General features: G+C 34.9%; 1 protein-coding gene across 5 annotated transcripts in view; it reads right to left on the reverse strand.

Moving 5' to 3' along the window:
• Positions 1 to 15,116, reverse strand: part of CD80 (CD80 molecule) — a 57,271-nt gene extending 42,155 nt beyond the window's left edge. For 4 of the 5 annotated variants that reach the window (XM_074301311.1, XM_074301314.1, XM_074301313.1 and 1 more), the window contains exons 1-2: positions 14,989 to 15,116; positions 4,457 to 4,506 (exon numbers count right to left, since the gene is read on the reverse strand). The gene's annotated coding sequence lies outside the window, so the exon portion shown is untranslated. The remainder of the gene's footprint in view (positions 1 to 4,456; positions 4,507 to 14,988) is intronic. The other variant, XM_074301312.1, reaches the window with a different exon arrangement.
• Positions 15,117 to 26,524: the final 11,408 nt, after the last annotated feature.

Genomic DNA, 26,524 nt, shown 5'->3' on the forward strand with positions numbered 1-26,524 from the left:
CTCTCTCTCTGTCTCTCTCTCTCTCTCTGTCTCTCTCTCTCTCTCTGTCTCTCTCTCTCTCTCTCTCCTCTCTCTCTGTCTCTCTCTCTCTCTCTCTCTCTGTCCTCTCTCTCTCTCTCTCTCTCTCTCTTCTCTCTCTCTCTCTCTCCTCTCTCTCTCTCTCTCTCTGGATGAGGATAACATTTTTCATCCTAAGTCTATTGGAGTTCATGCAGGAGGTTTTGTTTTGTTTTTAATGCCTCTTATAATTATAAGAACTAATACCAGATATGGAAAACTCAAAGACCATAATTAAGAGGAGGTAAGTCAATAATCTAATTAGAAAAGGAGATTAAAGAAGCAACAGGGAACACAAATTTTGATATCCTTTTTTATTTTGCTTGTGTATGAATTGACTGATGCTTTATTGATGCTTCCTCCCCTCCCAGTTACTTTCCAGTAAGTATCTCCCCATGGCTATAGAACTTGCACTTAAGCACTCTAGCACATTATATCATTTTATACCTATGGTTTACCTCTTTTCCATGAGTCAAATGACAAGTGTATTTCAGTTTCATTACTCTAAATTAATCTGATTTCTGCTATCTTTTTAACATAATTTTAACTTATATTTATACATTTCATTTACATTTTTATGCTAAACATCTGTGGAGATGTAGTGTGTGTGTGTGTGTGTATTCTTCCCAGTTCTGCTTTCTTCACTTTGCATCAGTTCATATGATTTCCCATATTTCCTTGAATTCCTCACATTCATTGTTTTTTTTATAGTATAATAACATTCCATTATGTTAATGTGCCACAATTTGTTTAGCCATTCTCCAATCGTTTTCCCTCTCTATTACAAAGTATGCTGCTGTGAATATTTGGTAAAGATGGGACCTTTACTTTTAGATAATGCTGTTACCTTCAAACTTTCTGATATGAATGAATATTTATACTTCAGGTCAGACTAACCCATATTTATCCGTAATGCCTTAATTTCAAAGCTTCTTAATTAGCTTCCCTTAATTACCTTCCCAACACCATCTTTCTAGTCACCCAAGTTTCTAATTATATTATCAGTCATGACTGCCTCTCATTCACTTTCATTCCCTCACCCCAATTAGTTGCCAAGTCTTAACAATTTTGCCTTACATTTATTCCCTTCTCATTCTTCACATGGCTACTAAGTCAATTCTTGCTTTCACAATAACCTCCTACTTAATCTCACTATTTCCCGCCTCTTCCCTTCCCAATCCATTTTTCCAAAAAGCTATCTTCCTAAAATAGGTCTGGCCATATCTCTATCCTCCTCAAAAACCTCCCTAATGTTCCCAGGATAAAATACAAACTCCTTAGGCTGGCATTTAAAGCTCTCACAATCTAACCCCAGACTATCTTCTCAGGGTTTTTTTTGCTGTTACTCTCCTTCCAATCCATCACATTTCAGTCAAACTATCCCTCTAGCCTTACATATTTCTGAAGTTCAGTTATTTCAATCATATCTGACACTAAGATCCCATTTGGGATTTTCTTGGCAGAGATACTGGAATGGTTTGCCATTTCCTTTTTTTTACACAGGGTCACATAACTAGAAGTATCTGAGATTGATTTTGAAGATGAATCTTCCTGACTCCATGCCCATTGTGATACCTAGTTGCCCCACCTGTTTAAAATTACCACTACTAATAATAATTATTATGTATTAAGTTTGGTGCATAACAAAAAGAGGGCTAGATATACAGTCAAATGCTCTAAATTCAGACTTAGGTTCTGCTATTTAATTTCTATGTTATTCAGAACAAATAAACTCTCTTTGTTGTTATCTACAAAATGATGGGACTAATAGATGATCTCTCAAGTCCCTTCCAGTTTTAAATCTATGATGCTATGATAATTTTATGCTTATAATCTCATTTAATTAACAATCCTGGAGTGTCTATATTATCCTCCCCATTTGGTACACAAAGAAACTGAAGCCTTGACAGGTAAAATGACTTGCATAAGATCATACAATTAGTAAATGATGGAGCCAGGATTTGGACACAGGTCTTTTGACTCTATTACATTGGATAGTATACTGGGTCTAATTTAGGAAGACTTGAATCCAAATACAGCCTCAGACACTAACTGTACTGAACAAGTCACTTAACCTCTATCTACCTCAGCTTCCTCAATTGTGGAAGTTCAGGGGTTGAATTGGGCCCATTTGCTCCTCTTTGGGGAATTTGGAGGCCTCTTGATCATATTGGTGCACAACATAATATAGACAGCCAATCAGTGTTAGCCCTACTAAGTGAAAAATTACTGAGCTCAAGCCCTCTAGTAGCAGAAATTTAGAGGCACCTGCCACCTTGCCTGGCTGAAGAACACTTTGTAAAGCACTTCCTTTAATATTAAACTATGAGGTAAGTTGGGCAAGTGTTGTTATCTTCTCTGTACAGATGAAAACATGGAGGCTGAGAGAGCTTCAGTGACTTCTTCAAAGACAAATGGCAGAGTCCAATTCGCATTTCATATCCCCTTGTTCCAATTCACATTTCACATCCCCTTGTTTTAGAATAACAAGGGGATGTGAAATGTGAATTGGACTAAGTGGAGCCAAATGACTTGAGGTTTTGAGGTCCATGAGAAGTCATCACAGTATTTACCAAATTAGTTTGACTATATAGCATTTTAGAGTTTGAAATATATTAGCCAAATTCATAAATTCTAGGCTAGAAGGCATAGAAAACAAGCAAGATGAAAGAGAGTCAAGGAATTTGGGAGTAAACCAATCCATTTTTATATTTTGGTATTTTTAATGTTGCTAGTTGTATTTATAAATGAATTTAAGTTATTTCATATAATTTAATATTTTAAAGGAGAAATACTGCTAAATTTGAAATATTCTCTTTGTACTATTCTTCTCAATAAATGTCACATGAAGGCTTGACACAATATAGGTTAGGAAATACTGCATTAAGGGAATAGAATCAATCTTGATGGTAGCTCAATTTCCCTGAACTATTCCCATCTCAAAAAGGAGATTGAAAAGTCATTTCTGATTTCTAAATCCAGCAATGTTTTTTTGTCCTATGGTAAGCTATTAAATATTCCATTAAATAACATACAAATTCCCTAAAGACAAATGGAAAGGTGTGGGATATTTGCCCTCAATTAATGGAATCAGAAATCAGTCCATCAATAAACATTAATTAAGTGGGAGGAGGGAACCTTTCAGAGGTGTGTTTTTAGGCCTGAACTGTCATTGGGTCAAATGACTGGCACCAATTTTGTGCTATACCTGCATTAACTTTAGACACTTCATTACTGATGCTCATTAGTTTCAGAAGCCCACTGATCACTGACCAGCAGGTAGCAATCTGACAGCCAGCAATTTTTGGACTCAACATCTTGGCCACACAAGGTAAATAAAGGCAAGATAGCCTAAGAGAATACACACATAATTCCTAAGTCATTGCTTACAATCTATACTACACCATTCCCAAGATCAAATAGTCTGGGGGTCTATCTCATTCCTGAGAGCTGCATCCCATTAGTATGTCTATAGATTCATACATAGCCTCAAAGGGATCTTGGAGGGCATCAAATTCAATTTCCTCATTATACAGAGGAGGAAAATGTAATCTTGGAAGTGCAAGCCTCAGCACTTATTAGCATACTGCTTGAAGTATAGTAAATAAGTGCTTTTTAAATCAGTTGTCTAAGCTGTCAAGAAAATTAATGAGCAAACAAATCTGCAGGGATTTGGTAGATGTGGTAATGAAAAATTCACAAGTGAAAATTTTCACAGAAAGCCATAATAATACCAGCTATGAAAAAGAGTGGGCAACTAGATAGTGAAATAGGTAGAGTGCTGATCATGGAGTCAAGAAAACCTGAATTCAAATCTGGCCTCAGATTTACTCACTGTGACACTGGTATAAATCTCTTAATCCTGTCTGCCTCAGTTTCCTTATTTGCAAAAAAACTGGAGAAAACAATGGCAAAACACTCTAGTATCTTAGTTTTGCCTCACTGAGTTCCAAGAGAGGGAATATCTCAAAGGAACCTCCATTTGTCTGTATGTCTATATTGTTAAGGGAATGAGTCAAAAATATGTTTTTTTTTAAAATAATAACTAGCACTGATATAATATTTAAGGTATGCAAAGAGCTTTACATGTAAATTCATTGATCCTCACAATAATTTTACTAAATAGATGTTGTTGTTCCTATTTTACAGATGAGAAAAAGAAATTAGATGACTTCCTTAGTCACAGTAACTGCCACAAAGATGATCTGACCGGAGAGTAATTTCTAAATTATTTTAGAGATTGTCTACAAAGATAACAAAATCTAGTTTTTCCTTACTGATTTTCAACTTGTTCTGCAATTTTTATTTTCCCTTAGCTAGAACATTAAACAACTGGATAGAGTGGATAGAGTACTGGGCTTGAACAGGAAAGCTCATCTTTTTGATTTAAAACACTTACCAGCTGTGTAATCCTGAGCAAGTCACTTAACTTTACCTCAGTTTCCTCATCTGTAAAATGAGATGGAGAAGGAAATAGTAAACTACTACAGTATCTTTGTCAAGAAAATCCCAAATAAGGTTATGAAGAGTTGGAAACAACGCAAAATGACTGAACAATAATAACAAAAGGAAAAGTATAAAGGGAAGAGGGAACAGTAGCTGAGAAATAGTGAAAATGCAGTCTTCATACAAACACATTGTGCTTCAGGGTGACCCTTCTATTTTGAAGAACGCTGCCAGTAGAAAATAATAAGCTGGGACAGCTAGCTGGTGCAGTGGATAGAGCACCAGTCCTGAAGTCAGAAGGACCCGAGTTCAAATCTGATTTCAGACACTTAACACTTCCTAGCTGTGTGACCCTGAGCAAGTCACTTATCCCCAATTATCTCAACCAAAAAAAAAGAAAGATAACAATAAGCAAGAAACTGCAGCAAAGCAAGAAACTGCAGCAAAGAGCTAGTGTATGGGCATTTGGTAACAATACAATTCTAGGGTAGTTTGCACAAGTCGCTGAGGAATAGACTGCGTAGGCACATAATCAGTCCTAGAGTTGGAAGGATAAGTTAGTCTTACTTCTGCCCTGTGAATAAATCTCTGTGTGAGATCCTTAACAAATGTAGATAAATAAAAATACCATCCAATTCATCTATAATCAAATGATTATAATATTAAAAAAACCTAGAATGGAGGATATTCAATTTTAGTGATCAATATAGTCACAAAAATAATAACTTTGATCATCTTTTTTCTGGAAACTAGCAGATATGACACTAACTTTCAATGGCTACCATGGTGCTGTGTAATTTAATGGGGAGATGGAGGAGAAGAAAATGTGTGAATGAATGTGCTGAGATAGGGATCAATTGATCATAAGATGTGAGAGCCAAGAAACCAAAAATGAGAGGTCTAGAAAGTTTGTCTCTGCTGCATTGACTTTTCAGAACTTTCATTTGTAACATGAGCTGGAGAAGAAATGGCAAACAAGTACCTTGGCCAAGAAATCCCCCAAACGGGGTCATGAAGAGTTGGACACTACTAAAATGACTCAACAACAGCAACCATTTGTCAGGGATGTTACACAGGGATTTATTCAGGGAGTGGGAAATTGGACTGGATTTTTGCTACATGACTGCAAATTCTCTATCTACCTCTTTGGGTCTCCTTTAAAGTGGTGGGGTCAAACTCAAATAAAAACATTGGGCCACCAAATTGTATATGAGGCAGTCTGTGGTCTCCATATTGACTTAGAACCACAAATTATAATAGAAGTCTGTGGACACTGAGGAAAAGACAGGCCAGGAGTAGCTAGGGGACCCAATGGTGGGGAGCAGTGAAGCGTTTAGGGATCAAGGAGACGAACTTAACACCAGGACTGGAAGCAGTGGGGCAGAAAGAGATCCTAGAGGCCCCCTGAACCAGATCTGGGAATAGCAACAAGTACCAGCTGGCAATTCTGTTGTCCTTTGCACAGTTCCAGTTCATCATTCCAGGACAAAGTAATGATTATGAGTGAGAGATATATTCTTGTATACAGAAGATATGAAAAACAGAGTGGAAATTCAGTTCTAACCTTTGATCACAGATAAGCCTACAGTGGAATAACCAGGGCAGGAAACCAAAACAAAAGAGGAGTCTTACAGTTCACTCACTCTGAGCCTGCAGAATTTCCCAGGAGGTTCACAGTGAGTGAAATTCAATAACATACAATCCAACAGATCCACCCAAATCCAAACAGAGATCTAAAACTCTTAGGGTCCATAACTTCTCCTTAGGTCATACTAGCTTGGAGGTCCCAGAAGCTTGCAGACCCTCAGGGTGAACTATGAAAGTAGCAGGATATAAAAAGATAGAAACTCAATTTTTATTGTATAAAATTTTCAAAATTTGTGAACTAAATGCATTTAAAACTAGAAAAGAAGCAGGAAAATGGGGGTAGAGGAAAGGAAATCTTTATAATAGATTTTTCTGATAAAGGTCTCATTCATTTCTAAAATATATGAAAATTGAGTAAAATTTACACAAATAAGAGTTAAAATTTGGAACTATGTCCAAAGGGCAATAAAACTACGTATACTCTTTGATCCATCAGTGCCACTATTGGTCTGTATCTCAAGGAAATCATAAAGGAAGGGAAAAGACCTACTTGGTCTTTAGTCATAGCTCTTTTTGTGGTAGCAAAGAATTGGAAAATGAGTAGATTCCCATTAATTGGAGAATGTCTGAATAAATTGTGGTAGATGAAGGTAATAGGATATTATTGTTCTATAAAAAAATGAACAAGCTGATTTTAGAAAGGTCTTTATTTTACATGAACTGATACTGGGCAAAACAAGCAGAACCACAAATACATTGTACACAGGAACAGCAAGATTGTGTAATGTTCAACTAGGAAAGACTTGGTTCTTCCCAGTGATTCAGTGATCCAAAGTAATCCCCATAAACTTTGGATAGAAAACACCATTAGCAACCAGAGAGAGAGAACTATGGAGACTGAATGTAAATCAGTGCATGCTATATTCATTTCTTTTTCTTTTTTTTCCGTTTTTTCTTGTGCTTTTTTCTTTTAATTTGATTTTTCTTTCCCAACATGATGCATAAAGAAATGTGAATTAAAAATGAATGTATGTGTATAATTAGAAAAAATAAAACAATAAAAAAGAATAAGAACCAATACCCAACTGATAGTTGGAGGATATGAAAAATCCATTTTCAGAAAAAGAAATCAAAGCTACCTATAGTCATATGAAAAAAATGTTCTAAATCACAAAAAAAATCAAGAAATCTAAATTACAACAACTCTGTGATACTATCACAAACTCTTCAGATTAGCCAAGATGACAAAAAATGCTGGAGAGAATGTGGAAAAACAAATACACATACTTTGTTAGTGCAATTGTGAAATAATCTGACCATTTTAGAAGACAGGTGCATTGCTCAAATGGCTATTTAAATATGTGTACTCCTTGATCTAGCAAAATATTAATAAAAAGAGCAAAGAAAGAGGAAAAAGAATAATTTGTACCCAAAATATTAATAGTAGGATTTTTATTTTTGCTTTTATGGTGGCAAAGAATTGAAAACAAAGTATACCAGTCAGCTAAGGAATGACTGAACAAGTTATAGTTTATTAATGTGATGGATTGCTATTATATTATAAGAAATGATAGAATGATTTTAGAAAGTTCTGGGAAGACTTTAATGAACTGATATAATGTGAAGTGAGCAGAACCAGAAGAACAATCTTCATAGTAACAGCAATATTGTAAAGAAAATCAATTTGGAAAAGCTTCTAAATAAAACACATTATCCACCTTCAAATAGAAATCTGATGGATTCAGAGTATAGACTGTAGCTTTTTTCTTAGAATTTAATAGAGCATGTTTCTTTTTTTAATAATAGCTTTTTATTTTTTCAAATACATGCAAAAATGATTTTCAGCATTCACTTCTTCAAAACCTTGTGTTCCAAAGTTTTATTCCCCTCTTTTCTCCCTTTCCCTAAACAGCAAGCTATCCAATATATAGGTTAAACATGTATAGTTTTTCTATTATATTTCCACATTCATCATGCTACACAAGAAAAACCAGATCAAGAGGAAAAATTAAACATGAAAAAATAAAGCAAGCAAACAAATAACAACAACAAAAGATGAAAAGACTATGCTTTAATCCACATTCTATCTCCATAGTTTTCTCTCTGGATGCAAATGTCATTTTCCATCACAAGTCTATTGGAAATGCCTTGAATCCCCTCATTGTTGAAAGGAGTCAAATCTATCACACTTGATCACAACACAATTTTATTGTTGCTGTGTACAATATTCTCTCGGTTTTACTCACTTTACTTAGCATCAATTCACGTAATTCTTTCCAGGCTTTTCTGAAGTCAGCCTGCTCATCATTTCTTATAGAACAATAATATTCCATTACATTCATATGCCATAATTTATTTAGTCATTCCCCAACTAATGGGCATCTACTCAATTTCTACTTTTTCTTGACACTACAAAAAGTCCTACTACAAATATTTTTGCAATGTGGATCTCTTTGGGCTACAGGTCCAGTAGAAACACTACTGGATTAAAGGGGAATGCACAATTTGATAGCCCATTGGGCATAGCTCTAAATTGTTCCCTAAAATGATTGATCCGTCCACAATTCTGACAACAATGTATTAGTGTCCCAGTTTTGCCACATCACCTCCAACATTCATCATTATCATTTTCTGTTATTTTAGCCAATCTGAGAGATGTGAAGTCATACCTTAAAGTTGTCTTAATTTGCATTTCTCTAGTCAATAGTGATTTTGAGTATTTTTTTCCCAAATGATTAAAAATGGCTTTGATTTCTTCATCTGAAAATCATTTGGTCATACCCTGAGATTGGAGAATGGCTTGTATTTTTATAAATTTGAGTCAATGTTCTATATATTTTTAGAAATGAGGCCTTTTTCAGAAATACTGGCTGTAAAAATTTGTTCCCAGTTTTCTGCTTCCCTTCTAATCTTGGTTGCATCTGATTTTTTGTACAAAACCTTTTTAATTTAACATAATAAAAGTTATTTATTTGCATTGTAGATTGTAGCATATTTTAAAATTTATTCTTTTTATTTCTTCTTTTAAAAATGATTAAAGCAGAAATTTGTTTTGTATGACTACATGTTTGTAATGAGTTTTGTTTTTCTTGTTGTTACAAATAGGAGAGAATATTTGGAATTGAAAAAAAAAAGTCTCTGCTTTAAAAAAAGATAATGTTTGACTCTGAAAAATTTTAGAATTCTGATCAATCTGTGATCATTCATGAACTCAAAGGGCAAATGATAAAGAAGATTACCACCTCTTGGAAGAGATGTCTTGAACTCCAGAGGATTAGTGATGTCAGAGAAATGGACTGAATTGTTATGTTTAACTACATATATTTATTACAGGGTATGTTTTTCCCCCAGTGAGGGCAGAAGTTGAAGATAAGGGGAAGGAAAAATAAATGCTTTATAAATGAAAAAAAATTTTTTTAAAGTTGTTATAGTTTTTCTTGGTTTCTGGAGAATAAGAAGAGAAGCCCTAAAGTGGGAAAAAACTTTTGCATCAAACATTTTTTGTAAGGGCCCTTTAAATTGGCGGGCACAGAGCAACAGGAGATTGATGCCTGGAAGTATTCTCTGTGGATATAGGACTGCCCTGTGGGTGGGATCCTGCCCATATTGAGATAGCTTCATAATGGGTGACGACTCTGTCGCTGGTTGGCTGTGTGTGTGACCTCACAGGCCCTTTGCCCACTGCAGGCAGCAGTCGCTCTCTTTAACCTGGCTCCCTAACCTGGGGTAGCTGAGCCAAGCTGATGGATAGCCGAGAGGTAAGGAGTTTGGTAGAGAACACGTGGGTCTTCAGACCAGGTGTTCACTAGGGAGCTGACAAGTCAGAGCATTATGTGAGTAGGTATAATAAAAGCTTTTAAGATTACATGTGGCTGTTCTTGAGCGAGCTATCGGTTATTAAACTACTATTCAAGAAATCATGGCCAGAGACCTTTGAAGGCCTCAGAGGAGGCGAGCCAGGTAGAGTTGACACTGCAAAGGTCAGTGGTCAAAGGTACTCTGTTGGGCCTAGGGCAGACTAGTAATTGTAATTGCCAGGAGGGCATGTTACAATTTTTGATAAACACTTATTATCCAGATTTATGCAAATAATACTAATTTTTCATTTAACAGAGCACTGTTAAGATTTGAAAAATACTGTGATATATGTTTTCTCATTTGATTCTACAATGTCATTGTGAGATAAGAGTAAATATTAGCTTGATCAAATAGCTGAGGAAACAGAGGTACAGAAAGGTTAAAGATCTTCTGAGGGCCACACAGTAAATATGTGAATCAGAATATAGATCCCAAGTTTTCTAGATTCTACATCCAGAACAATATTGTTCCATTTCCCTCCTCTCCTAAATTAGTGAAATAATTTTCAAAAAGAAGAAATGCAATCTTTCAACAGTAATATGAAAAAATCCAAATATTAAATAAGAAAAATGCAAATTTAAACAGTTCTGAAATTTTGTCTTGTATCCATCAAAATGATGCAGATGATAGAAGATACAAAGAGTTACTATTAGAGGAGTTATTGGAACTCAGATACACTAATGTAATATAGTTCGAGCTGTGAATTGGTCCAATCACTTGGTAAAATCAATTGGGATTATGTGAGAAAAGTGAACAACCTCTTTATAGCTAACATTCACAATATTGGGCATGCATCTGAAAAAAATCAATGAAATAAATATACTAACTATTCATGGTAGCCTTTTTTACAGCAGAAAAAATGAAACAAATTATACTGACAAGTTGTGGTATATTATTACTAATGCATTAGAAGAAATGATGAATATGAAGAATTGAGAGAATTGTGGAAAGACCTATATGAACAGATATGTAGAACAAAAAGCAGAACCAAGGGGTCAATATACACAGGCAGTTTGGTGATGTAATAGATAGAATCCTGGATGTGAAGTCAGGAGCACCTGAGTTCCAACCTTAGAAACTTAACTGTGACTCTAGGCCCTTGATTTCCTCAGTGGTAAAATGGGCATAATAGAAGCAAGAAATTGGGAGGAAATTTTACACTCAAGGGTTCTGATGAAGGCTTCATTTCTAAAATATATAGAGAATTGACTCAAATTAAGTCGCTCTCCAATTCATAAATGGTCAAAGGATATGAACAATTTTCAGATGAAAAAATTGAAACCATTTCTAGTCATATGAAAAGGTGCTCTAAATTGCTTTTGATTAGAGAAATACAAATTAAGACAACTCTGAGGTACCATTACACACCTCTCAGATTAGCTAGGATGACAAATGTTGGAGGGGATGTGGGAAAACTGGAACACTGATACATTGTTGGTGGAGTTGTGAATGGACCCAGTCAATCTGGAGAGCAATTGGAATTATGCTCAAAAAGTTATCAAAGTGTGCATACCCTTTGATCCAGCAGTGTTTTCTACTGAGATTGTATCCCAAAGAGATCATAAAAAAGGGAAAAGGATCCACATGGACAAAATGTTTGTGGTATCTCTTTTTGTAGTGTCCAGAAACTGAAAACTGAGTGGATGCTCATCAATTGGAGAATGGCTGAGTAAATTGTGATATATGAATGCTATGGAATATTATTGTTCTGTAGGAAACAACCCACAGAATGACTTTAGAGAAGCCTGGAGAGACTTACATGAACTGATGCTGAGTGAAGTGAGCAGAACATTGTACATAGCAACAAGATTCTGATGGACATAGCTCTCTTCAACAATGAAAAGATTCAGGCCAGTTCCAATTGTCTTGTGATGGAGAGAGCCATCTACACCCAGAGAGAGGACTGTGGAAACTGTGTGGCTCATAACATAGTATTTTCAACTTTTTTGTTGTTGTTTGCATTTTCTTTTCTTTCTCATTTTTTCCTTTTGATCTGATTTTTCTTATATAGCATGATAATTGTAGAATTATGTATAGAAGAATCTCACATGTTTAACATAAATTGGATTATTTGCCATCTAGGGGAGGGGATAGAGGGAAGGGAGGAATTTGGAACACAAGGTTTTTGCAAGGGTCAGTGTTGAAAAATGATCCCTGCTTATGTTTTTAAAATAAAAAGCTTTTTTTTTTCTTTTTTTTTTCCTGAGACTGGGATTAAGTGACTTTTTCAGGGTCACACAGCTAGGAAGTGTTAAATGTCTGAGACCAGATTTGAACTTGGGTCCTCCTGAATTCAAGGCTGGTGCTCAAAATAAAAAGCTTTAATAAAAAATAAAGATCTCTAAAAAAAATGGGGGTAATAATAGTATGCACCTCCCAGATTGTTATGAAAATAAAATGAGATGATACTTGTACAGTATCATAAGAATAAAATATACTTATCATTTTCTCCAATGATATAATAAAGAAAAGAGGTATATTTTATTCTTATGATGTACAAAAATTGGTTATTTATTTATTCTAATTTATGTATTCTAATTTGATGTCTTTTAACACATTCCTTCATTTATATTTTTATGTTTATGATGGATGAATGAAAACAAACATTTATTAGATGTCCACTGTGTGCCAGGCTTTGTGTTAACTACTTTATAAATATCATCTCATTTTATTTTCACAACAATCTGGGAGCTATAGAATGATGTAAACATGACAGTCATAAATAATTCTGTGGCTTACGTTTGCTTACCTTTTTTCCTTTCTTATATAGCTTTGGAGAGATAGTTATTGGGAAATGAATGCTGAGCATCAATAAAACATAAATATACAAGCAAAATAAAGAAGGATATCAGAATTTGTCTTCATCTGTTGCTCTCTTTCCCCTTTTAAAAAAATGAGATTCATTCACTTAGTGTTCTCAAGTTTGGCTTCAAAACGGTCCATAGTATTATAAGATACTAATATTACAAGACCTACTTGTAGGTAACCAACACTGTAAGGAGACCTACCAAAGAAGTATATAACAAAATAATAATAAATTTTCAAATGATTACTGGGCCAGTCATTGAAGCTGCTATGTGATTTCCATGCTCAAGAGCCATTATAACAAATTAAGAAAGTTGTTATTGTTTTTGTTTTTACTACAATAACAACAAAATGAAATACCACACACAGTTGTCAGTCTGAAGTCATAAGAGGGTAGCATTTTCCCAGGTTCTTTGGCAGCTTTGTAAGTGATGAACTGCCAAGTCCAGACTGTCTCTTGTTAAGGAATGGAGACTATCCATTATTCCCTAAGGGTGTGAGAGCTATATATAGTATTTCTGGGTATCTACATGTTCATTCATGCCTTAACTTTGGTTATTACTAGAATTTAGTTCTCAACTCAATCTACCTTGTTAATTAATTTTTGTCATATTTCTCAATCTGAACTTCGTTCTGGTCAAACAACCCTCCCTTCCCTCAAAACAAAAAGTTTCAGAAATACTAAATTAAGTGATTTCTCAGATAATTATCTAATCATGTCAACCACAAGTCTCCTCTATACTTTTTTTTTAGTACCTAAGAAGTCATATAAAAGTGAACTGGAGAAGTGGAAGGAATTTACCAAGGAAAAGAGCTCATTTTCTCAGTGAACAATGTCAGTGACTCACCATGGTTGGCCCTACAGCTTGAGTAGATTTGGAGATGCAGTTGCAATCTTTTTTTTTCTCAATAGCATTTCATTTTTCCAATTAAAGAAGTTTTCAACATTCATTTTTGTAACATTTTGAGTTCCAAAATTTTCTCCCTCTCTCCCTTCCCTCCTTCCTTCCTGAAACAGCAAGTAATATGATATAGATTAAAATAAACAATCATTTAAAACATTTCCATATTAGTTATTTTGTGAAAGAAAAATCAGAACAAAAGGGGAAAATCACAAGAAGAATAAAAAAAGTGAAGATAGTATGCTTTGAGTCCCCATGTACATTTAGTGTCATAGTTCTCTCTCTGGATGCGGATGGCGTTTTCTATTTATCTGAAGCCTATTGAAATTGTCTTGGATCACTGTATTACTGAGAAGAGCTAAGTCTATCATATATATAATCTTGCTGTTACTATGTACAATGTTCTCCTGGTTCTGCTTACTTTACCTACCATCAGTTCATGAGAATCTTTCCAGCTTTTTCTGAAATCAACCTGCTCATCCTTCTTTATAGAACAATAATATTCCATTACATCTTCAGTTTCTAGTGACTGCCAAAAGAGCTGCTGCAAACAGACCCAGTAATGATATGCAGGGGCAAACTTGATATTCTTTCTTGGTCAGAATTTAGAGAGATATAAGACTTAAAATTAATGTCTTTTTAAATTTCTTTGGGTTGATTAGTTTTTGATATATGTGCTGAATTAGAAATCTGAATAAAGATAATTTTTAAGTGGAAAAAAATGACAAGACCTATTGTATTGATTCTTATAATTACAGGAGACAATTAAAAATTTTCTGCCTAGACCCAAACCTTGCCTTAGCATAAAAGCCCTCTCATGGTCTTTGATACTTTATTGGTCTTACCTAACTGTCTTTCTGGAGCCCTGACATTATTTCATTCTCACCTCTTGTAGTGACATGTTTCTTATATACCTTGCTTTTGATGATCTACTCTATCTGTAGATTCTTCTACCAGCCTGCTTTTTATCTCTGGTGTCCTCTGTCTATCTTTTCCCCCATATGTCCCCATATTCACCCACCACCTCTACTATTCACCTTGACTTCCGAATTTCTGGATTCCTTCAACATTGCAACTTTCCCCATTGCAGTTCAGATATATTGCAGGTTGGCCTAAGAAATTAAATGGGCATTTTTGGAAGTTTTGCAGAGGCTATAGATGACATGCAAAGGCCAGCAGACAACAAAGAAAAAGTTTGAAAATTCATAAATGCATACATAGGTGTATAGTATTGCATAATATCAACATATTTTATCTTTTACTATTGTAAATACCCCCATAAGAGAAAAAATTCAGACTTCTTTGTTACAAAAGGAGAGCCAAAATTTTTTACCTGGATTTTCCAGATTGAAGGGGAGAGTATGTGTGGATATGTTCCAAGTCACTAACCCCCTATGCAGAAGGGAAAACTGTATTACCTAGTGATTTCCAGCTACACTTGCCTTAGACCTCTCTGGCCTGGGTCTGGTGTTTTATATATACATATATATATATATATATATATTTTTTTTTTTCATTATCTTCGCTTCCCCTAGTCCAAGGGTGACACATCCCTTCTCAGATAGCCAACTTTCCATGACCTTGTTTATGTCTGAGTGATATGTCTCCTATGACTAAGTGATGGGTCACAAAACAAAGGGGAAGTAAGATAAGCAATCTTTTTTTTTTTTTTTTTTTTTTTTGAGTTGGACTCTAATCCTTTATCATAAAATATTCTGATCAACAAGTTAAGTAAGTAGGATTTTGGCAAAACTAATGTTGGATGAATAAACATTTGCTTTATAGGTGATACTCTATGTTTTAGGTACTAAAATTGATGAATGTCCTCAATAGATCTGCCTTGCAGTCAAGTTTATTTATTATCTCATTATATTTACAAGTGCTTATATTCTGAAAGATAAAATTCAAGTTATCTAAATGGGAAATGACTTTGTAAGAATAAAATAAAATTCCTTGGTGATAATTGAAGTGTGAGATGCTTACAAAAAGAACAACAACAACAACAGTATGTAACACAAATACAGTTTGTGAAGAAATTGATTTCTTTTGGTGTAGAAGAAGAAAAAAAAAGATCCAGTGTCCTAGTTGAGCATTTATTCATTCATTAATTTCATGGATTTGAGCCGAATGTACTTTTTGCAAGATATTGAGGGGACTATCAGAGAATTAATATTGTCCTACCTTTGTGGAGTTTATAGTTTTAATAGGAGATCTGATTTGATTTAATTTGATGCAACAAGTATTTATCAAGTAACTATTCTGTGCACAGCTTTGGGTTAGATATTAAGAATACAAAGGAAAAAATGAATCAGTTCTTACCTACAAGGAGTCTTCATTTTACTGGATGGAAATAACATGTACATCAATGAGTAAAGACAAAGTATAAACAAATTAAATACAGAATCATTTACATACTGGGGGAACCAGGAAAGGCCTTAGGGGTAGTCAGGAGGTATACTGTCCTGTGGGTCAGGACCCTATATGGGGTATAGATGAATATAGGGGACACAAAATTATGATTTATTTATCAGTAATGATTTGGTTTGCACACATTACCTGGGGTCATATAAAAAAATTCTTGGATGAAAAGGAGCACAAGTGGAAAAAGTTTAAGAACTCCTGGTATGTTGGATAGAGAGATAACCTGGTACTCAGGAAAACTGAAATTCAAATTTAACCTTTGACAAGAATTAGTTGTGTGATCCTAGTAAGTCACCTAACAGGCTGGTTGCCTCAATTTCCTCATCTGTAAAATTGAGATAATAATAATAATAATAATAACTATATCTCATAGGATTATTTTGAGGACCAAATGCGATGTTTGATAGAAAGTGCATTATAATGGTTTCTTTCTTTCCTCCCATTGGAGGTAGTACCATCATCTGAGCTGTGCATTAAAGGCAGAGAGCATTTTAAGGGAGGGTGGTAAAGAGGGAGAGCATTCCGAGCATAGGGGAACAGAAGGGAGACTCATACACAGACATCCATGATGCAAGGTAGAATGTAAGAGTGCAGGAAAAATAGGGAGGTGGTGGAATAGAGTAGTAAGACCTTTGAATTTGGAGTGATGGGACTTACAACTGACTATTGCCCTGCCACTTATTGACTTGAATTCAGTTTTTTCTTTAATAAATGATGGAATCTGAACTAGATGAACTTTGAGATGCTTCAAACTCCAGATTAGGAGTTTCCTAACCATTTTGTATGTGATGGACTCCTTTGGCAAGTCTAGCAAGGCCTATAAACCCCCTTCTCAGAATAATATTTTTAAAAGCATAAAATGAAAATGTATATAATTATCAAGTAAACAAATTATATTGAAATATAGTTATCAAAATAATTTTTAAAAATTTATTTATGTCTTGAATTCTAACCACATGGATCTGGAACCCCCAAGTTAAGAATCTCTGGTCTGTATTCATGACCCTATAATTCTAGCACTTTTAGGTAATAGGAGCTCAGAGAAGCTTTCCTGAAAAATATGGCATTTGAACTGGACTTGGAAGAAAATGAAACTGGGTAGGCACAAAATGAGGATGAATCAAGAGAATCATGTACTTAGAAAACATAATGTGACTGTGGGTGGTACTGTGAGTGGTACAATGAGAAAGTAATGTACAATAAACAAGAAAGGACCTTTCTGAATTAGTAATATTCAAATTAAAATAGTGAACCAGGTTTGAAAACGTTTTTTAAAAAGGAAAAATCAAAGAGAAATATGGGAGAACAGCAAACATTGCTTTAGAAATAGTGAAAGCAATCAGAATTAGTCTGGAGTAGAGAAGGCAAAGGAATGAGCTGATTTCTCTCTTCAAAGATAGGAAGGTTTTTGTTTTTTTATGAGGAACATGTGCTGAGACTGTTTTTAGTTCTGTGGATGATTACATAAGAGGAAATGATCTTAAATTAGCTCAGAAGAGATTCCGGTAGTACCTAAAGAAGGTTTTCTTTGGATAAAACACTTAAACAAGCCCTCAACAGAGGTGGGGTGGCTTTGATCTCTGGAGAACTTTAAGAGAGAACATTAATGGGTGTTCCATCCTCAATAGCTAAGGCTACCTTTGGGATCTAGGTTGGAGCAGAAGAGCTTTGGATATCTTTTACCTTGAGTCTTATGTGATTCAGGGTTTAATCACAAGCAACTTACTTAACCTTTCTTAGTCTAGGTTTACTCATCTGTAAAATGGCAGTAATAATAAGCCTTACTTCTCAAGGTTGTCATGAAGATGAAATGAAATAATTCACATAAAGTACTTTCTAAACTCTAAAGCACTATGCAAATATGTTATTTATATAATGACTATTACTATAATGTACTTTATATTATAACATTATTTTTTTAAAACAGATTTTCTCCCCCCCCCCCAATTTTTTATTTTTAATCCTTTTAAAGAAACAGTTTAAATTTTGAACAAAAAACCATTAACCTCTAGCCTTTAGGTTTTCTTTGCTCTCTCAAATATGATGGTCAAAAGGATGAAATAATTAATTTTTTTCTTCCATCTAGCTTCATTCACTGCTATAAAGATTCCAGCTTAGTTTAATTTAGTTTTTATTTAAACATCTATGAACTTCAGAAAAGGTGACACAGTACAGAACAGTGAAAGGATTGTTATGATACATCTCATTGTCACTTAATAAAAGTTTTATTTGAATGTATATAAAGAAATAAATGTCAGCTCTATTGGTCAACAAACATTTATAAAACACTTATTATGTATGTCCAGTTTAAACAGATTTTAACAATGAGTTACCCCTTCCTCTACAATCCAATTCATCATCAGAACTAAAATCTCATTTTTAAATTTTTTCTTTTGTCTTTTATGGCTAAAGGGCTGAGTAAACCAGAAACCCAAAAATCAGATAGTTGAAGAAATAGAGATCAAAAAGTTGAAGGATCTACAAATTAGATGATTAGGCTCCAAATAATTTAGAGGACACCATCATTATAATTATTATAACTAACATTTATATAGGATCTACAACATGCTAGGCATTGTGCTAAATGTTTTAAAATTAATATCTCATTTGATTCTCCCAACAACTCCAAAAGGTAGGTGCTATTACTACACCCATTTTATAAATGAGAAAACTGAGAAAGGCAGAAGTTAAGTGACTTGTCTCAGTCACATAGGTAATAAGTGTCTGAGGCAACAATTGAATTTAGGAGACTTCCTGACTCCAGGTTCAGAACTCTTGTTACTTCATACATTCCCAAAGTTCTCAATATTAAATTAAAACTACATTTATTATTTTTTTCTATATTCTTGGGGGGGTATTCTTGCTAGAGAAATAAGATTAAAGATTCAGGACCAGAAGAAACTTTTATAGAGTGTCTAACCCAGTCCTCTGATTTTACAGATAGGAATTGAGGTCAGGCTAGCTTTTAGTGACTTGCTCAAACTCACACAGGTAAGAAGTAACAGAGAGAAGGTTTGAATCTGATTCCATTATACTAAGCTGAATCCCTGTGGTAGACTGGCACTCTAGGAGCTTACCCATTGAGATCCAGGGAATGTCACCTACTTGATGATTTACCTCCCATAACAAAAACACTTGTAAGTATTAAAATGCAATATAGTATGTGAACTACTATGATTATTTATCTACCTTGCTCTAGTTTTCCAATCTGTAAAACAAGGACACCTTCCCATTCCCTCTTCCCCATCTTTCCTTAGAACTGTTGTAAAATGAAATAAAGATTGTTTGCTTCTTATGGAAAATCATTAAGAACTGCTTCTCCAGATTCAATTCCTTTCATAAAATAAAAGTGAAATTGCTCTAAGATTGAGGGTATTGAGAAGAGAATGGGGATTTCCCCAGGGCCTCTATTTTTGTCAGACATGGTAACCAAATCCCTTCTCAGGAGAGATAGAAAATGCCTCTATTTGAAGATGGAAAAGGTATATAATTCCATGGATCTTTTCCCTCTCCTAAAGAACCTCCCCCTGACACACACACTTTTTAAAAAAGTAGATGCACTTATTTTAGTAAAGAACCACAGCATTAAAAACAGAACTTGAATGAGTAGAAGGTAAAAAGGATAGTTTCAATTTGAGTCCTTTTCTGGAGTTTAAACTAAAAATTCTCAAGAGACAGCAGTGGAGTAGCTTCCATAAGAACCTCAGAGAAGGGGTAATAATGTCTCCCTAAGCTGCGATTCTGAAAGTGCTGGACTTCCCAGGGGTTATGGATTGCAGTCTTCCCGCCTTTCTTCCAAAGAGGTCTAGAAATTAATTGTGAGACCTCAGGTCTTGCTAGTTATATGGATAACACCATTCTCTCAGAGGCAGAAGGAAGAGAGGGCTGGAGTGGCTAATTAGACCAACTAAATGTTCCCCCTTTAAACTCCTTTTCTGTGTTCCCTCCATTTTTTCTCCCCCAAGATTCTTTAAGGAGACACCAGATAAAATATCCATCACTTCTTTCTGGGGATTGATCTGTGGAAGGTTGAGCAGGGAGACTCTTCCCTGCTCTTTAGCCAGAGGACAGGGTCTTGGGAGATAAGGGCCAGTGGTAGTGGTCCCCAGTCTTCTGCTTTCATTTCCCCAAAAGTCGAGATTGACCGCGAGGTGCGTGTGTGATGGCAGTGAGGTAGTGGGTGGTATAACAGTGAAGTCCCTGGGGGGTAAGGGGAATGCTGAGGGTAAAATCCTGGTGCCAAGCCAAGACGGGCCATTCCTGTTGGTTCCCTTCCCTCCCCATGGGAATCCCAGAAGATGTTAGAAGATTGAGGCTTGGTGGAGACAAACCACTTGGACATCTACCAGGTAAGTCTTTGAAATATTGCAGTATATCCTAATATAATGCTTAGGGGACCAGTGATGAAGAGACCAAAGAAGGGGACAAAACCTAGAGTGGATTTCCCCCAGACTCTCAGTGCATTAGAAATGAGGACAAGTTCCCCAACTATTTTTTCTTACTGCTACTTATAGAATTGGAAGGGGCCTTAGTGGTAATTTAATGCCCACCCGCCCCATTTATGGCTAAGAAAACTAAGACCAGGATTATTGGTAAGTGACTTGCCCTAGATCAGTGATTCTCAAAGTGTAGTCCAGAGAAAACAGGGGGGTCTCTGAAACCCTTTTGGAGGGCTACAGCATATATCTTTAAGTATAACTAACATAAAAAAACTCTTTAGACAGATTCTCAATAATTGTTATAATATGATATTTTTACATAATATAATAATATAAAGATACTGAGAACAAAAGAACTGCCCTCCAGAATACAGGTAATGAGAATCAGATGTGGCATTTGACTTCAGATCCTCAGGCTCTTTGATTCTAGTCCTTTATTACACCATACCACTTTCTATCCATCTCTTTAACCATCTTTCCCCTCCAGGATTATCTCTAATTAGACAAAATTTAAGGAACCCTAGCTCAGGGTCTTAATGTTCAATGAGCCTTCTTGGTTTTCTTCTGACTTTATATCTCAAGTGTAATAATAAAAATCTTACCTTATCTGCTGTGATTAAGTCACTGGTTTATATCTTATTTCTGATAACTGGAACTTGATTTGACTTGTTTAGGTTGAATTTCTTCCTTAGCTGTCTTGGCTTCTTAATCCCTGAAATCTTGCCCTTATGTCTGGGTTTAGCTGCTTTTAATATCTGCATCTCTCCTACCTCCCACCCTATGTTTTTATATTTATTCTTGTAGGAGCACAGGGTCTTTATGATGACAGATCTTTTCCCTCTACCGCATTACATTTTTAAAAATGAAACCTCTTGCATCAGCTCCTTCAATGCAAAGATGACCGGATATTTCATTTTCCTAGATTATACTGTTCTCTTACACTTTTAGCTGGCATTCTTTAAAATCATGCTTTAAAAAAAAACTCTTATGTATATGGCAATATACATGTACACTTAATGTATAAGGTGATTCAGACCAATTCCAATAGACTTGTGATAGAATTATCTGAATCCAAAAGAAGGACTATGGGGACTGAATGTGGATCACAACATAGTATTTTCACCTTTTTTTGTTGCTGTTTGCTTGCTTTTTTTTCTCTTTTTGATCTAATTTTTCTTGGGCACATGAAAAGTGGAATTATATATAGAAGAATTGCACATGTTTAACACATATTGGATTACTTGATATCTAGGGGAGAGGAGTGGAGGAGAGAAAGGGAGAAAAATTTGGAACACAATGTTTTTACAAGGGTGAATGCTGAAAACTATCTTTGAATATATTTTGAAAATAAAAAGCTATTATTTTTAAAAAATCTATTTTTTTCGCTACTGTGCAAGTTTATTTTATAATGCTATGACTTGGACAAGTAGAATGAAAGAGAAAAGGAAGACAGCTAAGGCATGATCTATACATAGTGTCCAGGAACCAATACAAATGGAATACTAAAATATAATTGGTTACAAAGGGGAGCCTATAATTAAGCATGTTGTTAGGCAGAAAAAGATGTGATAGAAACCATGCTTTCATAAAATGACCCTGACACACATCAGTGTGCACAGTAGAGCAGAGCAAAGAGAGTCCAGAGTAGGATAAGTCAATTCTAAATCCAAATTCAGCATCATGACACTGGGAAGAGAGAGATGAGAAGGAAAAGCAAATCTTTAAAACTATACTATATACTATACTTTCACATGTTGGGGAGACAGTATGAAACAATGTATAGAAAGTTGGCCTATTTTCCCAGAAGGCCTGATTAAGTTTGACTTCTGCAACCAGAATGTGAGGCCCCTAATATATCGGTACCCCAGGTAACACTATGAAAATACAAATTACAAAGAAGTCATATTTTCAGAGATGATTCTTCACCAGAAGCTTTTATCAATAAAACTGATAAAATTGCAGATTCAATAAACAAAACAAAACACTAACAAACCAAAAACTTCTAGACCAGCTGATCCTTCTAATTTTGAAATCATGACTTCAGACCCTTTTTCTCTACCCCCTGTCTTTTCCCAAATCCAAATCTTCCAAATGTAAGCCATGTTTAAATCAGATGAATTTGGAATTAGCTGCATCTCTTTGCATTAATATACTAAATTCCTAAAAACTGGATTGTTCTCTAAAAGTAGGCACAAAGGTAGCAATATTCTTGTTATTCTATTAACTTGTGCACAAACCATTTCTTCACAGATATCACAAAGATCAATTTTGAAATTAACATAAATTTCAAGTTATAAAGACTTAATTAATTAGATTTTACAAATAGTTATGGGAATCACATCATAATAGAAGGCTAGATTTAGTGTCTGTAAGACTTAGATTCCAATCTTTTTTTAAATTTTATTTTTCAAAATTTTTCCACTTACTAGTATTTTATTTTTTCCAATTATATGTAAAGAGAGTTTTCACTAATTTTTGTAAGATCTTGATTTTGTATTCCAATCTTGACTCTGACACTGACCATTTCTGTGGCCATGGGTAAGAAACAAACCTTCTGAACTTTAGAAAACAGTAAGACTATAAATTAGAAAGGAGTTATCATCAGCATTAATGGAAAGATAAAATCACTTATGTGTTACACCGATAGCTTAAGTTAAATTTTAAGTTAGGTCCTTATTATATTTTAGTTTCTATACATTGTCTTCTTTTTTGTCTTGATCTATAGTGGTATGGAGAATTCCCAATGTGTAAATGCCCTCCACAAATGCAACTCTTCTGTAACTCATAGTCCTAGAGTTGCCTAAATCATAGAGAAGTTAATTGCTTTGACCAAGGCCCACAGCTAGACTGTGTTAGAGGCACTACTTAAATCCTGCTGCTTCTCAAAGAGTTTTTAATAACTACTATTTCTGAGATCATTGATGAGGGGAATTTTTTTCACATCAGGTTTCAGTTAATTTATAGTTAGTTCCTATGAAATTATTTTGGGAATACTTATTTTTTTGGATTCCTTACTGGAGCACATATTACTAGGACAGAAGAAGGTCTGTTTTAGGACATTAAAACTCAGTTAACTACTGCAGCACTTCAACTTCTCCAACTAGATAAGCTGGAAAGAATAAGTAATTTGAGAATAAGTAATTAAAATTGAAAACTAAGAGATGGTGGATGTTTTGGGGTCTCTGCTAATGAGGTTCCTGAGCTTTTCCTCCCCCATCAGCTGATTTTGTCAAAGACTAAGGAGTGGGGATGGGGAGAAGATGGTGGGGAAATATTTTATGCTTTTTGCCCTGAGTTTATTTCATGAAGCTTTCTCCAGGACACCAAATTTTCCAATTACAGCTTTTGACCTTGCAATTTTGTCTGCTTGTGAGACTGGATAAAAATTACCACACATCAGAATGCATTTTTTAAAAAGTGAAACATACTTATGAAGCTAGTGATAAGGTCTGCATTTTTAAAAGATGCTCTCTAAATAAGGAGTTTATGATTAGATATTAAACTACTAATTGAGCTAAAACGTATTGTTTTCATAATTCACTTTAGTAAACGTATAACTTGGTAACCGTTATGGCTAATATAAGTGTTTACTAGTAGAAAAATCTCACTTACTTCTATTTTCCCTAGCAGGTTTCTGCAAGTGGGAGTGAGTTAATTCATTGAAACTAAGACACCATTTTGTTTCTGTCAGGATTCTGAGAAACCAAAACTTGGCTACAATGTGATATACTAGGCAAAAAGCAAAAACAAAAAAAAAACAAAAAACGATACATATCTGCTGTGTGACCTTATGTAACTCAACCTTTTAGGGCTCTAGGCAACTCTGAGTTACAGAGAAGTTGCCAATTTTATTTAGAGAGACTTATCTAATGAGAGAAATCCCTATAGTAAAATAAAATAAGGTCTTATCTCTAAAAGCCAAAGTCTGGATTTCAGAGTTTTCTGAATAGCATTACCCATTTTGGGGGGTAGGGGGTAAAAGGAGGGGAATGCAACGTATTATCATTTCATAAAGATGAAATTCAAGTGGTTTTATTTCAAGACAGCAAAAATATAAAAAAAAATCTAATTTCAGCTCTCTGGTTCTAAAGACTCTTCTAGACTCTACTCCCAAGAGGGTGGGGTAGGGGTATGTCTGAGGGAAGGGCTAGGGGGGGCTTCCCTATATATCCAATTTCTCCTTATGTCCACCAACCCCACCATTCTATCTTTGGTTATGTTATTCTCTCTGCCTGGACCCCGTGTCTCTTTTAAGGGTCAATATCATTTTCAGATGATGTGAAACTTAAGGTTGGTTAATTTACTGGATGTCAGAGTCAGGATCCAAAGTGTTCTGTATAAGCTAGGAGGATGTGGTTGAATTATTTCAGTTGTATCTGAGTCTTGGTGATCCTCATTTGGGGTTTTCTTGGCAATGATACTGTAGTGCTTTGCTATTTCCTTCTCCAGCTCATTTTACAGATGAGGGAAGTGAGACAAGCAGGGTGAAATGACTTGTCCGGGGTCACACAACTAAGTGTCTGAGCCCATGTTTGAATTCAGGATTTCCTGACTCCATGACCAGGGCTTTATTCACTGTACCACCTACCTGTCCGATGCTAGAGCCATGGGTGATTTCTAATAAAGTGAAATGCATTAGGAATAAATTCAAAGTCTCACTCTTGGGTTAAAAAAAGAAATACTTTCACAAGTACAAATGGTTGGAGACGTGGCCTAGATAATAGTTCTGGGGAAAAGAATATGGAGTTTGAAACTGAACGTTCAAAGGGAGTTAATAATGGATTATAGCAGCCAAAAAAGCCATTATAATCCTAGGCCACATTAAGAAAAGCATGATGTCCAGTTCTTTGCACTTTGCCCTAGTTAAATAATGTCTAGAATATAAAATTAGGTCCTGGGTCCCTCATTTTAGATATAATTATGAATAGAGGTAAGGAGACTCAAACTCACAACACATCGAGATGAGCTGAAGAAAATGGGGATATATTTTGTTTGGAGGTAGTCATCTTCAAGTATTTTCAGGATTTCTCTTAATTTGGAAGAGAAAATAGACCTTTTATACTTGTCTGCAGAAGGCAAAATGAAGAACAATGGGTAGACATTGCTGAGATAGATGTGAAGAAAAACTCTCTAACAGTTTGAGTGATCCAAAAGTGGAATGGACTGCCTTAGAAGGATCCCCTTCAGTGGGGAAGTTTTGAAAGGGATTCCAATTCTGGAAAAGCCTGGACTTCACTGGATGACTGCTGAGGTTCTGAAACTCTACTATCTACAACCATAGGAAGTGTGGAGGAGTGAAATATGTCAAAGAGAGTTGTAATGTGTAAAGTGCAGAATTTCCCGGTATATTGAAGTTCATTACAGGTGTACCTCAAGCTAAGAAAATCAATTTTAAGAAAATCAAAATTGACATTAAGCCTGATAATGATTTTTAATCTTCTAAAAGGAGTCTTCACAAAAGGACTCATCACTGACTTATTGATTAATTTTTAAAAACTTTCTACTGTTTGTCTTTTCTTTGTTTTTAATATCTCAAAAATACCTTTTTTTTTTTTTTTTTTTTTTTTTTAGTACTTCACTGTTTACCAAGAGTATTTCTATCTGAAAATAACTCTAAGGGACAAATAGTGAAACAGATAGTGAGAGTATTATTATGCCCATTTTATAGATGCAGAACCTAATTTCAAAGCAGGTAAAAGACAACAGTAATACAAGTACCGGAACTAAACAAATCAACTTAATTCTTCTTTTTTAAATTTTTGTTTATTTTATTTTATTTATAATTTGTGGAATAAAACATGCCTTCCCATAACATAGTATAATAAAAAATTATTGCACATGAAACTTCAAATCTATAATGTACAACTTGCTATTCCTTTTAAATATATAATAAAGTTATGTAAATTTTTTCCCTTTTTTTCTCTCCTCCCAAGATGGCTTCCATTAGACACAAATATATATGTGCCCACAAATGTGAGCATACACAGACACACACACACAAATTCTATA

The sequence above is a fragment of the Sminthopsis crassicaudata genome, chromosome 3, assembly GCF_048593235.1.
Source record: "Sminthopsis crassicaudata isolate SCR6 chromosome 3, ASM4859323v1, whole genome shotgun sequence".
Taxonomy (NCBI): domain Eukaryota; kingdom Metazoa; phylum Chordata; class Mammalia; order Dasyuromorphia; family Dasyuridae; genus Sminthopsis; species Sminthopsis crassicaudata.